Raw genomic sequence first — 13899 nt, forward strand, 5'->3', positions numbered from 1 at the left:
AAAATATAATTTTATAATATAAATATAAATATATATATAATTTTATAATATAAATATAAAAATATAAAAATTATAAAAATATAAAAAATATATATATAGTATATATACTATAAAAAATCTCGGATAAAAGATACATGTATATATATACTATATATATAAATAATTATGCTATAAGTACTATATATACTATATATATACTATATATACCATAGCGTATATATATACTATATATATATATACTATATATATATACACTATATATACTATATGTGTATATATATATATACATACTATATACATATATATAGGTACATATATATACATACTATATATAGTATATATATAGTATATATATACGCTATGGTATATATAGTATATATATAGTATATATAGTACTTATAGCATAATTATTTATATATATAGTATATATATACATGTATCTTTTATCCGAGATTTTTTTTTTTTCAAAATAATCAGGGGTAGGCAAGAATATAAATGAAATAAGACTCTCCATTAATGCAATCATGGAAGCTGGGTGAGATGAGTAGCTGGGAGTTCATTATGCTAGTCTCTCTGCTTTTGTATAGGTTTAATTTTTTCCTTAGTAAAAAGAAAAGAAAAAAAAAGTAGGGATTGATAGTGATCACTGATGAATGAATGGGAGCTAGTTGACCAGGAAATTGGAAAAACGCATTCCAGAGGTCAGGAAATAAAGCACTGGCCATTCACACAGAACTTTACATTTCCCCGAATACTTCCAACCTATCCACAGCTTTATTTTATAATTTTTCCTCTCACTGACTGTGAATTAGGTCGGCCAGGCACTGAGCTGCAGAGAAGGGAACTGAAGTTCAGAGAACCTGAATGATTTGGTAAGTGGCCCAGCCAGTGGTATCAGAACCCACGCCCGTCCTTCAGGAGGCCACCGGTACAGAAAGTCAAGGTCCCCACGGAGACTCTTCTGGCTAGACACCAGCATCCATGCTGGGAGAAGATTGGAAATACAGTTGCTTACATAGGGTGGCACTGAATTAGGAAAAAGTCTGAAACCCAAAGAGAAAAGTTAAATTCGTGTCAAAGATAGGGGATCATTTTCCTACCCACACAGTCAATCCTTCCCTCTACTCCCTTCCCCCCAGATAAAAATGAAAAACAACTTGGTTTTCCTTTAGGCAATGCAAAATGCTCAACTCTCTTGCTTTTAAAATTAAGAAACAGATTACGCAATTTTATTCAAAAATTCATTAGATAAAAAAACCATTTCTTTATGTGTTTCAGACAAGGAGGGTGGAGGTGGCAGGGAAAATGAAGGCCGGGCGAGAGGCAGAAAGAGAGATTATCGAGAGATAATACCAAGAAATGCTTTCAGGAGAGGATTAGTGATTATAAACTGTCCTCACTTTATTACCACTATTCACTCCAGCCCCAGGCTTTGAAATGGATTTTTGCCCATTACATCTGTCCTTTGAAAATCTGAACAGCTGATTATACTTTCTGAGTTCTTGAAGGCTGAGATTTCCAGTGTGAAAGAAAGTGCGCGCATGGCTGGCTAGAGGGCAGAGCACTCACGGAGCCTAGGGTGAGAACTGACCCAGCCAGGATCATCTGCATCACACAGGGTAGATCAGTCAATGTGCTCCAGGGGACATCATGCTGGGAGGAGGGAGCTTAGCCGAGGGGCAGGAAGGAGCTGGGGCCCTGGTCCGGAGACTCTATCCAGGGGCCTGGCATCATGAGGTCTGACTTGGTCTTCAGTGAAGAACCCACAATCTCAGTGAGCACCAGGGTTTCCTTGACCAAGAGCCACAAATCACTAAATTCTAGAAACCATTTCATTTCATATCCCTTTTTCAGGCCTAATTCCTACACTGAAAACAATTTAATGTTTATTTATTTTTGAGAGAGAGAGAAAGAGAGAGAAAGTGAGCGCACAAAGCGGGGAAGTGAGCAGAAAGAGGAGACACAGAATCCGAAGCAGGCTCCAGGCTCTGAGCTGTCAGCACAGAGCCCGACGTGGGGCCTGAACTCACAAACCATGAGATCGTGACCTGAGGTGAAGTCGGATGCTCAACAGACTGAGCCACCCAGGCACCCCGTAATTCCTACATTTTTAAAACGCTTCTCTGAGCATTGAAACCATGCACGTGGAATCAACTGCGAACCAAAACAGTGGTGCAAATTGATCAGTAGCAACTTTAGGAGCCATCAAATACTTTACAGGCATCATCTTATTATTCCCGAGAGCTTGGTGGGACAAGATGTGTCCTCCTGCGTTTTGAGACCCTGTTAGACCAACGTGATGGAACTAGAAAACGTATTTAGTGCCCAGAAGCCTTCACTCTTTATTGCCTATCTTAAGATGGAAAAAAGATGTTAAAGTGATACATAACTTCTATAACTTGGCAGAAGTTCAATCTCTGGCAGTGATCAAATGCACCTGCCTAATGTCCTTTTGAAGCAGGAAGGGAGGAGGGATGATTCTCCTATCTTATGTCTGGGGAAACAGAGAACAAAGCCATCAAGTGATTAGTCACAGATCCCAAAGTAAGTTAGTGATGGTACCGAAACAATTTTAGACTCTAAATGTATTGATCCACAGACCAGAACTCTTTCCATTCGTCTACGAGGCATTTATTGATTTATTAATCTGTAACCAGCACTGGAAACTCTTCTAGCTTCTGGGGAAACAAAGATGAATAAGGAACAAATAGCTCTTGGGAGAGACAGAGAAGCCACCAACTGGTTCAAAGTCTCCCTCTGTGTTTTTGTTCCAGATCTCCCTGACTCTGTGTGTGTTGAAGGTAAAGACAGGGGAGAACAGGGGAGGCTGAGAAATGGTGGCTGAGAGCAGATGCTTGGGCCTGTCTTATGGCCAGCCAGCTCCGGGGGCAGCCTTGGCACTGGGGGTTGTGGTCAGGAAAAGGCCATCTTCCTGATAGAGCAACTTAAGCATCAGTACAGCATACACGAGGCTGAGTTTATCTGCTGGTGAAACTACCTTGACAGACAGTCGTGGGTATAATCCTGGGAGTGTGGCAAGACAACACCAACCACAGGGACCAGAGAACCTTGAGACTAAAGCTGAAATCAGATGACCCGCATTGCAGCCTGGCTGCAATCCCGCAGGGAGGCAGAAAGGATGGGCAGCCAGACCAGGGCTCATGTGTCTCCAGCCCTGATCCAGGCAGAGGGTCCCCTGAGCCTTCATGTGAGCATCTAGGTGTCTTCTGAGCCATCCAGGTGTTTCCAGGGCCAAAGATGAGACAGCATCCAGGCTCTCTCTCTCTCTGACACTCCCCAATCCCTTCACCTAACGCCCCCTGCTTTGATCCCATGCCCACCAAGTGACGTGCCTATAGATTTTCATAAGGAAAGAAGATGAACAGACTCACGAATGTCGTAGACTGGGCTGTAAATGGACGTACTGCCATTCTGGTTAATATATTTCCCTGTGAATCTGATAGCGATGAGCCAGATAAACAGAGAGGAGACTAAACAAAATCCAGTTCCCAGGCCTGCAAAGCTAAAGACCAGAAGTGGAACTTTTTAAAGTGGTGGTAACTCTCCCTCGGCCACCCTGGTCGCCTCAGGTCTGGAACCCTGCCTAGCATTTGGTTAAGTGCTCAATAAATGTTACCGTTGTTATTCCAAAAATACTGCTATTTGTTAAAATATTTTTACACATTTAGCCCCGTGTCTCCTCCGCTGCACAACAAGCGTGTCCCTTGTAGGCAGGGGACTGATCGTGTGATGCTCTGCTCGTCACAGGTGCTCCACGAACGTTTGCTGTGGACGGACAGCCTGTCGTGGGCTTGAAGGGCTGCTTCAGAGGCTGCTAACTGGTAAAAGAGGAGCCCGAGTTTGCCTTCTGGTCTTACCTCTTCTTCCTTCCAGAATTTTTCTGCTTCTGTTTGGTCCCATTGTTGCTCCCTCTCCATCCCCAATTAAGCAGTCTAGTTAAACTCCTGCCTTTCCGTGGGCCCTGAAGCTCTGCACCCAGGCAGTGCATTGAAGTCTTCCCCTGCTTTCCCCACCACAATCCACCCAGTAATGTCCTATGCGGGTCAACGGGAGAGATGGGGAGGGACTGGCTAGGTGGCAGGTGATAGGGCGATAATTAGCCTCTCTGCTGGCCTTCTGAAAGGAATACGTAACCCCATGTGAAAGTTGCTGGCAAGTTCAGGCAGTGCGGCAAGTTTCAGTTGTATGTGATTTGGGAAGGTTTCTCCCCTCCCACCACCTCCACCCCCCCCCCCCCCAACTCATGGAGAAGTTGGTAATGTGCGGTTTGGTGAACAACCCAGGTTTTGACACGCAAAGACCTGAGCATGGGACCCAACGTTGCTATTTACAAGCTGTGTGGTCCTGGGTCAGTCTGCTGTTCTCACTTCCTCCTTGTCTGGAAAGTGGGGTGATCATAGTGCTTCCCTTCCCTACTGCACAGAGATGTGAGGCGACAGCACGTGTGTGTGTTGGGGGAGGGGGTCGGGCATTGGTCATGTTTGCCTAGAAGGGGGAATAATAATTGCTCACTTGAATGAACAAACGGTGGCCTTGGATCTCCTAAATCAGTGATTCCCAAGTGCCGCAGGATCACTCGAGGGGCTCGTTAAAACCCGAGCAGCTGGGACTCAATCTAATTTTTGATTCAGTGAGCAGAATCTCAGAATTTGCATCTCTAACAAGTGCCAGGTGATACAGGTGATTCCAAGGACCAAACCTGGAGAACCACCAGATTCCGAGAAAGAACACAACAGCGGCTGCAGCGTGAGAAAGGGCCAGCAGATGGCGCCATCATCGAACCCAGGCCTCCCCCCAGGGGGAACTGATGGAACTGGGTCAGCTCCGGGCTCAACCTACAGAAAGGCAGGTTTTCCCAAGCAGGAGGGGGTGGCTCTGACCTGGAAGGCTGCTCTGTGGAGCAAAGAACAGAAGGAAGCATTGGGAGCAGATGGTGTGGGGGAGGGATCGCTAGCTCTATCACCACCTCAGTTTTCCATCGCTGCTGGTTTCTCTCCAAGGAGGGCTCCGGTCTGTCCCTCCACACAGGTTTCTGCCGCAAGCAATAGCAGCCATCAAAGCAAAGTACAGATTCCATCCCCTGGAAAAAAGAGCCTTTGAGCTTCCTGGTCAGTAACCCCATCTGGGGACTGAACCCTTAAGGGTGAGAAAATCCTACCTAAAACAATTAAGACTATACTACGTGGTTGACAACGCTGTCTCCTGTTCCCTCCCCGTCCGCCCCCCCCCCCCCCCAGTTACCTGCTCGGTGTTATCTTTCCATCACTACCCGTGAGCTTTGGCGCAGAGGAAAGAACACGGACCAGCTGCACTGGCTGTCAGAAATCCAGGCTCCTCCTGTGTGCGACCCGGAAAACGCTATGTACTTTAAAGAACCATTGGGACGATGACACAAAACGCGTGAAAAGTACCCCACACAGCCAAAGGACTCAGTAAACTTTAACGAGCGAGGCAGGGAAAGGGGTTAGTCCAATGGCCAGTGACACAATCTCGTGGGGGCGGGGGGATCGGTCTTCGTTCAGCTGTGGTGCTGACCAGTGGAACTTTTTGCTGTCTCCACTGCCCGACACAGTAGCCACTAGCCACGTGTGGCTGTGAAGCCCCTTGAAACGTGGCTAGAGCCACGGAAGAACTGAAATTTGAATTTTATTTCATTGTAATTAATCGAAATTAAAAATTAGAACAGATTTAGCAAAACACCTTGCTGGGTCATTGTGAGCTGTGAAAAGACATCCCTTAGGACTTGGCACATGGCTGAGAGGGGGTAAGAGGTAGCCACATTGTTCTGCCTAAACAGGTGCAGGAACGGGGTGGGGGGACGGGGAGGGGGGGAGAGAGAGAGAGGTTAGAGGGGAAGAGGTCTAGCGACAAAGCAAGAGGTTGGTGACTAAGAAAATGAGAAAGGTGGGGCACCCAGATGGCTCAGTCGGTGAAGTGTCCAACTTTGGCTCAGGTCATGATCTCAAGGTCTGTGGGTTCGAGCCTGGCCTTGGGCTCTGTGCTGACAGCTCAGAGCCTGGAGCCTACTTCAGATTCTGTGTGTGTGTGTGTGTGTGTGTATGTGTCTGCCCCTCCCCTGCTTGTTAGTCTCTCTCTCTCTCTCTCTCTCTCTCTCTCTCTCTCTCTCTCTCTCTCAGGTCTAGCAACAATGAACCACTGTCTACCTGCTCCTGATTTCCATCGTGAGGTGGGGGGGGGAGGGGAGAGGCACAGAGAGAGAACGCAAACGAGGGGCAGCCTAGATGGTGGTCACCCTCCCTGTGCTCAAACACAGTGCCTCCCAGTCCCTATCTACCCTGCAGTCGTGGAAGACGACTCCGGAGTGTAATAATGTGGAATAAACATCCTCATGCAACTGATTTGGATGAGGCCCTCTCAGCCGCCCCTTCCATGCCTGGAACCTGGTGGTAAATCAAAAATGACGGCTTCGCAACCACCTGCAACTCATTACTGCAAGCGCTGCCTCTGTGACCAGAAAGGCTTTGGAGAGCAGGGGAAAGGAGAGAACGCAGGCTTTCTGAGAGAAGGGACATCTGTTGTTCCCCGGTCCCTCTGGTCTGTCCGAGTAAAGCCAGCCCTCCGGCTCTAACACATTATAACTTCTGTCATCTTGCCTTTGTCCGCATCAGCTCCCGATCTCTGCTGGCTGTTCCCCTCACCTTATAACCCTGTTCTATATTAATCTCCATAAATTGTGCACCCAGTGAACCTTCTGGCTTCGCTCCCATGATCACGCAACTTCCATAAGCGTGGTTGCTCAGGGCAACTCCTGGTAGGGGTGGAGCAAGCAGGTAATCTCTGGTGTGATTGCAGAGTATCACATTCTTTCCAGAAGGCTCTTATTCAAGTAATTAAATTACTGGGGCTGGGAGGAGGGAGGAGAATGGTAGCATTAGGCTCACAAACCCGCAAAGAATATTCCATCAGGTTAACTAGATAGACCTCACCGAAGAAGAGACGCTGCGGGGTCCTCAGCGGATGGGACGGAAGAGAGTGTATTTTAACGGGGCGGGGTGGTGAGATACAGGGGCGGGAAGAGAGGGAACCGGAAAAGAGGGCGAGGCTACCTGAGAGGACCTAGCCAAGGAGGATGATATTTTGCATGAGGGAGCAAGAAGAATGAATTCTGGGTTTTTAAGATTGGGTCAACCTGGATTCACATTGTGGCTCAGCCGTTCACAATCTGGATGAGCCCCCTGGGAGCTCCTTGAAGGCACTTTATTTTTCTGGTGGGTAGGAATGGTCATGAGGATCGCACAAGATGTCTAAAGCCCACACCCCAGAAGGCACAAACACACATCGCTTTTATGTGAAGCTGACCACCCTTCCTGCCTAGAAAACAAGGTTCTAGCAAAGCCGAGGAGTAATTACTGTGTGCCTTAGTGTATGTAGGTCCCTACTTCCCCAGGGATGATCGTGACTGCCTCAGTTGTAACAGCCTTAAGAGGTAGAAAGCCTCTGTGGCCCTACTTGCAGAGAGGCTTAGAGAGGGTGAGGGGCTGTGTTAAAGGCTCCATCAGTTCAGGGGTGCCTGGGTGACTCAGTTGGTCAAACACCTCTTGATTCGGGCTCAGGTCATGATCTCGAGGTTCATGAGACTGAGCCCCATGTTATTCTCTGTGCAGAGTAGAGCCTGCTTGGGATTCTCTCTGTGTCCCTCCCTTCCCCTGCCCTGTTTCTCTCTCAAAATAAATGAATAAATTAAAAAAAAAGACTATCAGCTCAGTGGAACCTGGATCAGAATCTTTCCATCTTTTTATTTACTTTGAGAGAGACAGAGACAACATGACTGGGGGAAGGGCAGAGAGAGAAGTAGAAAATCCCAAGCAGGCTCCCAGCTGCCAGCGCAGAGCCGGATGTGGGGCACAAACCCACGAAACCGTGAGATCGTGACCTGACCGGAAACCGAGTTGACTCTTAACCGACTGAGCCACCCAGGCGCTCCTTGAACTTTTCCATCTTCCGAGCTCTGAATCTGGGCTGGTTCTAATGGGCTTTTCTGATAACCCAGCCTCCATCTTTAACCATGAAATGTTTAGTGCACTTAATTAGCTGGGCAGAGAATAACATATGCACATTTGAAAGGCACTGATTATGTGTCGTTAATTAGGAACTTGTCTGGGAGTGTGGTGTCTGCTCTGCATTGTGAAAGGCAGCCTCTGCAGCCTTTCGGGGGAAGAAGTGTTTGACACGGTCCCCCCCCCCCCCCCCCCCCGGCGGTACCAAGTCAGCCAGAAGGAGCTTTGCCAGGTTCTTGACTGCTTCTGGGCCCGGCTTCACTGATGAAGCACAGTAACCTGGAAGTGCTCTGAGGTTGTTGGCAGACAAATTTAGGTTCAAGTCTAGGCCGGCCTGAACTGAGCTTCAAGTGCTAGGTGTGAAGGAGAGCGGCAGGCATTTGCAAAGGAGTAAAACGCAGCAGGTGTCCCAGGACGGAAGCAACATCATCAATCACCACCACGCTTCAACTACAACGTGCTCCACCATCTACCGAACAAGCCCTATGGGCTAGGAACCGTGTTGAGTGTTTCTTATGCATGGTCTGTTAATCATGCATTCTTATCACCCCACTTTTGGACGCGAGGAAACAAAGCTCTCTTAGCAATGTTCAACAACTAGCCTACCGATATATAATGGAGGCCAACATTTGAATCCAGGGATTTCCATATTCAGATCATTTGCTTTTTACACCTGCACTACATTATCTGCTCACCAAAGAAGCGATAAATGACCTGGATCACCGCACTGGTTGGCAAGGAGGGGGATATATTTTATGGCAGGGATATTCTGTTGAAGAGGGTCGGACTGTATTCACAGAAAAGGCCAAGTGAGTCCCCGCCACCCACGACAGCTCTGCAAGGGGCTCCGGTCACCCTGTGTTCTTTCTAAATGCTCCTACCCAACGGAACACACAGCCGAAGTCCACAAGATTGGTTGCTATCGGTGCCGGAGTCGGGTTCTCGAGCCCGACAAGGACCCAAAAGTCAAAAGCACTGAGAACAATTTTATCAGAGAGACAGCTCCAGATACAGCACCAACAGAGTAGTCAGACGAGCACCCACAAACAGAAAGAAGGCGCTACTCACACAGAGGAAGCAACAGCTCAGGCTCCCACGCAGGCTAAAGTGCCAATAAGGAAAAGGAAAAAAAAAAAAAAAAGTGCTTCATCCTGATTGGTATTGGTTTGAAGGGTCTTGTCCTGCAGGGTAGAGCTTCGTCCTGATTGGTCAGAAGGGCCTCGCCCTGACTGGTCGAGATTGGCAGGCAACTCAGGCAGCTCATTGGTGCTCTTTGGAGCCGGGTCCTCAGTTTTAAGTCCGGCTTGTAGAGGGGCCACGTCCTGGTTTTGGTCTCTTAAGAGAAGCGGTTGAACAATCACAGCCAACGGAAAGTGCCCCAGGTGCCTCATGTTTGTCACTTGGGGCTTGTTCATGTGGCCCCTGAGTGTCTCACCATGTAGATGACTTGGCCCAGGGTTCCCCAAAGGATTTGGGTGAGCACTGGGATGGAGTCTGGTTAGGAAGAAGGTAATAGTTGCCCTTGGGATAATAATATTATGAGCTCTCAAATGAGCACTTGCTATGCACCAGGCATTCCACTAAGTGCTTTCCCTGACTCAATAATCCTCATCATAATCCCATGAAGTATTATTATGCGCACTTAGCTATGAAAAACCTGAGGTTCAGAGAGTTTGAGTAACCTGCCTGAACTCCTGCAGAAAATGTTGCATCTGTGATTTAAACCCAGGTCAACGTGAAGCCAAGCCCAGCCTCTTAACCCTGATGCTCTGGTACCAGCATTCTAGGCGGCAAATAAATATTGCTGGATTGATCTGCCAAATAGTTATCACCACTGCGCCTCTCCTCAATGGAAGTAGTGGCCTCGTAAATCTGAATGGCTCAGATTCTGCCCAAGAGCTCACACTTGGAAAGAGGTGGGACAAAACCCTCTCTAAGGCCCCAAGAGCTGTAACAGATCTTATGATTCAGTCTACTGTCAGGGTAAGCAAGTTTCAAACAGTCTGGAGAGCCATGATGGCAATTCTCAGAAAAATTTCTGAGCTTCTCTGAACCTTAAGATGCCTTCGGAAGCAAAACTCCATGCTGTCACTACCGCCTTACTGTCTTTTTTTCTGAGACTAAATAACAAGGAGCTGGGGGCCTCGGTGATTGCCCCTCCCTAGCCCTCCTCTCAGCAATCACTGCTTGCCCTTCTAGAAAGAAGCCTCTCTTCCCACTTGACCTCACCTCAGCTCCATCTTTCCCCCAAGACCCCTTTCTTTTAACTGTGTCTTGAGATAATAAAACTGAAAACGCAGAAATTCAAAGTGGAAGCTTCATTCACCCTAGCAGGTCCCAGAAGTATTTAATACTTTGCGTGGAGAGATAAAAATAGATGGTGAGGCAGCTGATAAGAATAACAGCTCTGGCCAAGAGAGCCCTTATGCAAAAGGAGCACTGGTGGAAAGAGAGAACCCCAGAGGCATAGACAGAAGGGGGAGTAGACAGAGAGAAGGAGAAACAGAGGAGGTTCTAGAGACACCCATGGAAGCAACAGCCAGTGGGAGATGCTGAGAGTGGGAGGGCATTGCAGGGGGCAGAAGCAGCAACAATTTCAGGAGAGATCCATATCCCAGGGCAGCCTCGGAAATAATTACCCCTCACAGCAAATCAATCAGCAAGCTTTTACCGGGCGCTGGGGGCACAGTGGCAATGTGAAACTGAAAGACCAGGCGGTTTGCAAGGAGAGTGCAAAGTCCTCCGGAGATAAAAATAGCACACTTGAAACAATTAGAGAGCAATTAATGCCAAACTGTCTGGTTCTGACTGGAGTACAACAAGGCTCGCAGGGGAGAAAGCCTGGGGAGCTGGAATAGTCAGCCAGGCAGGGGCAGGGAAGGCTCCCTGGAGCCCCAAGGTTTAGGCATGGGATGCCTTGAGGGCAAGAGTCTATTCCCATGCGATTCTCAGCCTGTGCAGTACAGCACCAGCCATCTAACCACAGCCTTGCCCTTCCAAAAGCTTCCAGTTAAAAAGCAGAATGCAGCACTTGTTGAATACATGAATGAATGAACAAGTGATTGTAGTCCTTAGACCCTTCCTAGTGACCGCTGAAGAGGCAGGAGAGTGGAATAGCATGTTGCAGAAACATTAGACTACCGGTCTACCATAGACTTTTTGAGGTCAGGGACTGTGTCCTCATTCCATATCTGTTGAGTCCCCTTCATATAAAAAAATATGTATATGTGCTAGCCTTGGGGATGAGGTCTGGAGATGAACTGAATCAGACATAGTCTACTAGCTTCAAGACAGCCCAGAGTATGGCACGCCTGAGTGGCTCAGTCGGTTGAGCGCTCACCTTTAGCTCAGGTCATGATCTCACGGTGTGTGAGTTCGAGCCCCGCATTGGGCTCTGTGCTGTCAGCTCAGAGCCTGGAGCCTGGTTCAGATTCTGTGTCTCCTTCTCTCTCTGCCCCTCCCCCACTTGTGCTCTGTCTCTCAAAAATAAATAAATGTAAAAAAAATTTAAAGGAAGAAAAAAAAAAAGAGCAGAGCTGCATTTGGAGTTTAGAGCCTAATTATATACACCGTGCTTCATTCAGATCACCGAGTGTCCTTTCCCTAAACACACACTAAGTCAACCATTAATTCTGTAGGTCGTTTACCCCTACTATGTGCCAAGTTATGCGACAGGCACTGGATGTAAGCCTTAAAAGACCATGTCTCTGCAAAGACTATATTACAGTCTGACATTCTGGAAAAGGCAAAAACTACAGAGACGGTAAAAAGATCAGCGGTTGCCAGGGATTAGCGGGAGAGAGGGATGAATAGGCAGAGCACAGAGGATTTTCTGGGCGGTAAAAATACTTTGTATGGTACTGTAACAGAGGATGTATGTCGTTACACACATGTCCAAAGCCATAGATTGTACAACACCAAGAGTGATCCCTAAGGCCATCTGTAGACTTTGGGTGCTAATGGTAAGCCCATGTGTTTCACTGATTTTAACAATGTCCCACTCTGGGGCAGGATATTGATAACGGAGGAGGATGTGCATGTGTGGGGACAAGGGGATATGTGGGAAATCTCTGTGCCTTCCCCTCCATTTGGCTGTGAGCCTAAAACTGCTCTTAAAAAAAAAAGTCTTTCTAAAAAGATAATGTTTTTCTCTAAAGAGGGCGTATTGTCAAGTAGGAAGATGAATGGTCATATACATGCAGTATAATTGCACACCTGCTTTCGTGGTGTGATGTGCAAGGTATAGGGGGAGTTTAAGGAAAGGACCCCCTAGGTTGTCCAGAGGAGTGAAGGACGAACTCACAGAGGAAGAAGGACGTGAGTGGATGCGGGTGCGGGCTCTGGCAGGGGCGAGGTGTGGCAAATGAGAATAACGTGTAGGCAGATGAAATGGAGCGTGCAGAATCTGGAAACGTGAGAGGACATAGTAACATGTTCTGAGCGCTATAAATAATTGAGTATTACTAGAGCATAGAGTTGGGGGGTGGGGAGCAGTGGAAGACGACACAGGGACAGATCAGCGGGAGACTGATTACAAAGGACTCTGGAAGCCAAACAAATGGGACAGATGGTGTCTCGTTAACAATCGCGGGGCCACTAAGGAATGTTGAGTAGTGGGAAAACGGGATCAGATTTGTGGACCAAAAAAGAACATTCGGTCAGCTACGTGGAGGACGGAGGGGGCGGGCAGTGAGAGGGGGTGGGGAGGCATAACTAAGCAGGAGACAGGGAGGCCCAAAAGGAAGCCATTGCAGTGGTCCCCGAGAGTTTTGTTTAGGGCTCTGGCGGTGGCAAAGGAAGGCCGGGGAGAGACCCCAGAGCTATTTACGAATCAGAATCAACAGGCCTTGGTTACCAGTTGGCTGCAGGGGTGAAGGGGGAGAGACCAGGATGACTGAAAATGGCAGCACCAGTCACAAGCACTGCTCGACTTGGGCGCCCTCTCCCTCGACTCCTGCCCTTCCTCCTCTGGGGCTTCTGGAACACGACACCACAGTACATAACCCCCTGCGTTCTCACCTTGACCCCTTCCTGGTTTGAATTGAAACCTGCTCTTACAAGAGGGTTCTGCTTCACCAACATTTGCCTCCCCTGGACAAAGCCTCTTCTCTCCCCACTCTTTTGGAGGAAGCCCAGGTCCCACCCAGACAAGCAACCTAGCAGTTTCCTGGATCTGCTTCCAAACCATACCTTCTCGATCCTCGTAGAAACATTGCTCCTGAGAAGCCCACACCCTTTCTCTACCCACTTTTATAGCTGTCGTTTGCCTGCTTCATGAAGACCATAGTGCCTGGCTCAAGGTCTGTCCTCTCCATCCCAAGACCTGCCATCATCCTGACTGCTCTGTCTATAAGGGCGACCTGCCCAGTAGACTAGTCCATTCCACCCAAGCCACTCGCACTGATGGCCACACCCTGGAATGGTTTCATCTCCAACCTCCAATAATCCTCAATGACACCAGTTTCCTATTCTCCCATTTCTCGAACTCCTTCACTCCTGTTGCACCTAGTGTCTGACTTTACTAAGACCTCTGGCCAATCGCCTCGCCGTTTCCAGCCATCTATCAATCCTCCTCGTTCATTTCCTTCTCCGTCCAGTCTAGAAAACCTAATATACTGTCTCATAACCATCTTTTGAGTATCTTCACTTCTCCTTTGTCATTTTGCTCTCCTCAACAAAATTCCAGTCTCTGGACCAATCCAGCCGTCTACTACTTTCTTTTATATACCTGGTGGCAAGCCTGTTATGCCCAGAATTCGTGATCCCCAAAGACTGCCAGGGAGCCGAGTCCGATGCAAAAGCAAAAGAGCCTTTATTCGAGCTAGCTCGAGCTCAATCCCCTACCTGCACCGACGCGGCG

The 13899-nt window shown here is 47.9% G+C and overlaps 2 long non-coding RNA genes across 4 annotated transcripts; one reads left to right on the forward strand and one right to left on the reverse strand.

Annotated features, from left to right (window-relative positions):
• Positions 1 to 1195: 1195 nt before the first annotated feature.
• Positions 1196 to 11391, reverse strand: LOC109491861. 3 transcript variants are annotated; one of them, XR_006586065.1, is made up of 4 exons: positions 9108 to 11391; positions 5263 to 5358; positions 4902 to 5101; positions 1196 to 2494 (listed from the first exon to the last, which is right to left on the reverse strand). It is a non-coding gene; the product is annotated as an uncharacterized LOC109491861 (long non-coding RNA). The 3 variants fall into 3 exon arrangements; XR_002736130.2 differs by lacking the exon at positions 1196 to 2494 and adding an exon at positions 2608 to 3839 and having other exon boundaries at positions 9108 to 11386; XR_006586066.1 differs by lacking the exon at positions 1196 to 2494 and adding an exon at positions 2608 to 3839 and having other exon boundaries at positions 4988 to 5101; positions 9108 to 11382.
• On the forward strand, positions 4988 to 5712 carry LOC123380380. Its single transcript, XR_006586068.1, has 2 exons — positions 4988 to 5129; positions 5259 to 5712. It is a non-coding gene; the product is annotated as an uncharacterized LOC123380380 (long non-coding RNA).
• Positions 11392 to 13899: the final 2508 nt, after the last annotated feature.

The sequence above is a fragment of the Felis catus genome, chromosome D1 (assembly GCF_018350175.1).
Source record: "Felis catus isolate Fca126 chromosome D1, F.catus_Fca126_mat1.0, whole genome shotgun sequence".
NCBI classification, from domain to species: Eukaryota; Metazoa; Chordata; class Mammalia; order Carnivora; family Felidae; genus Felis; species Felis catus.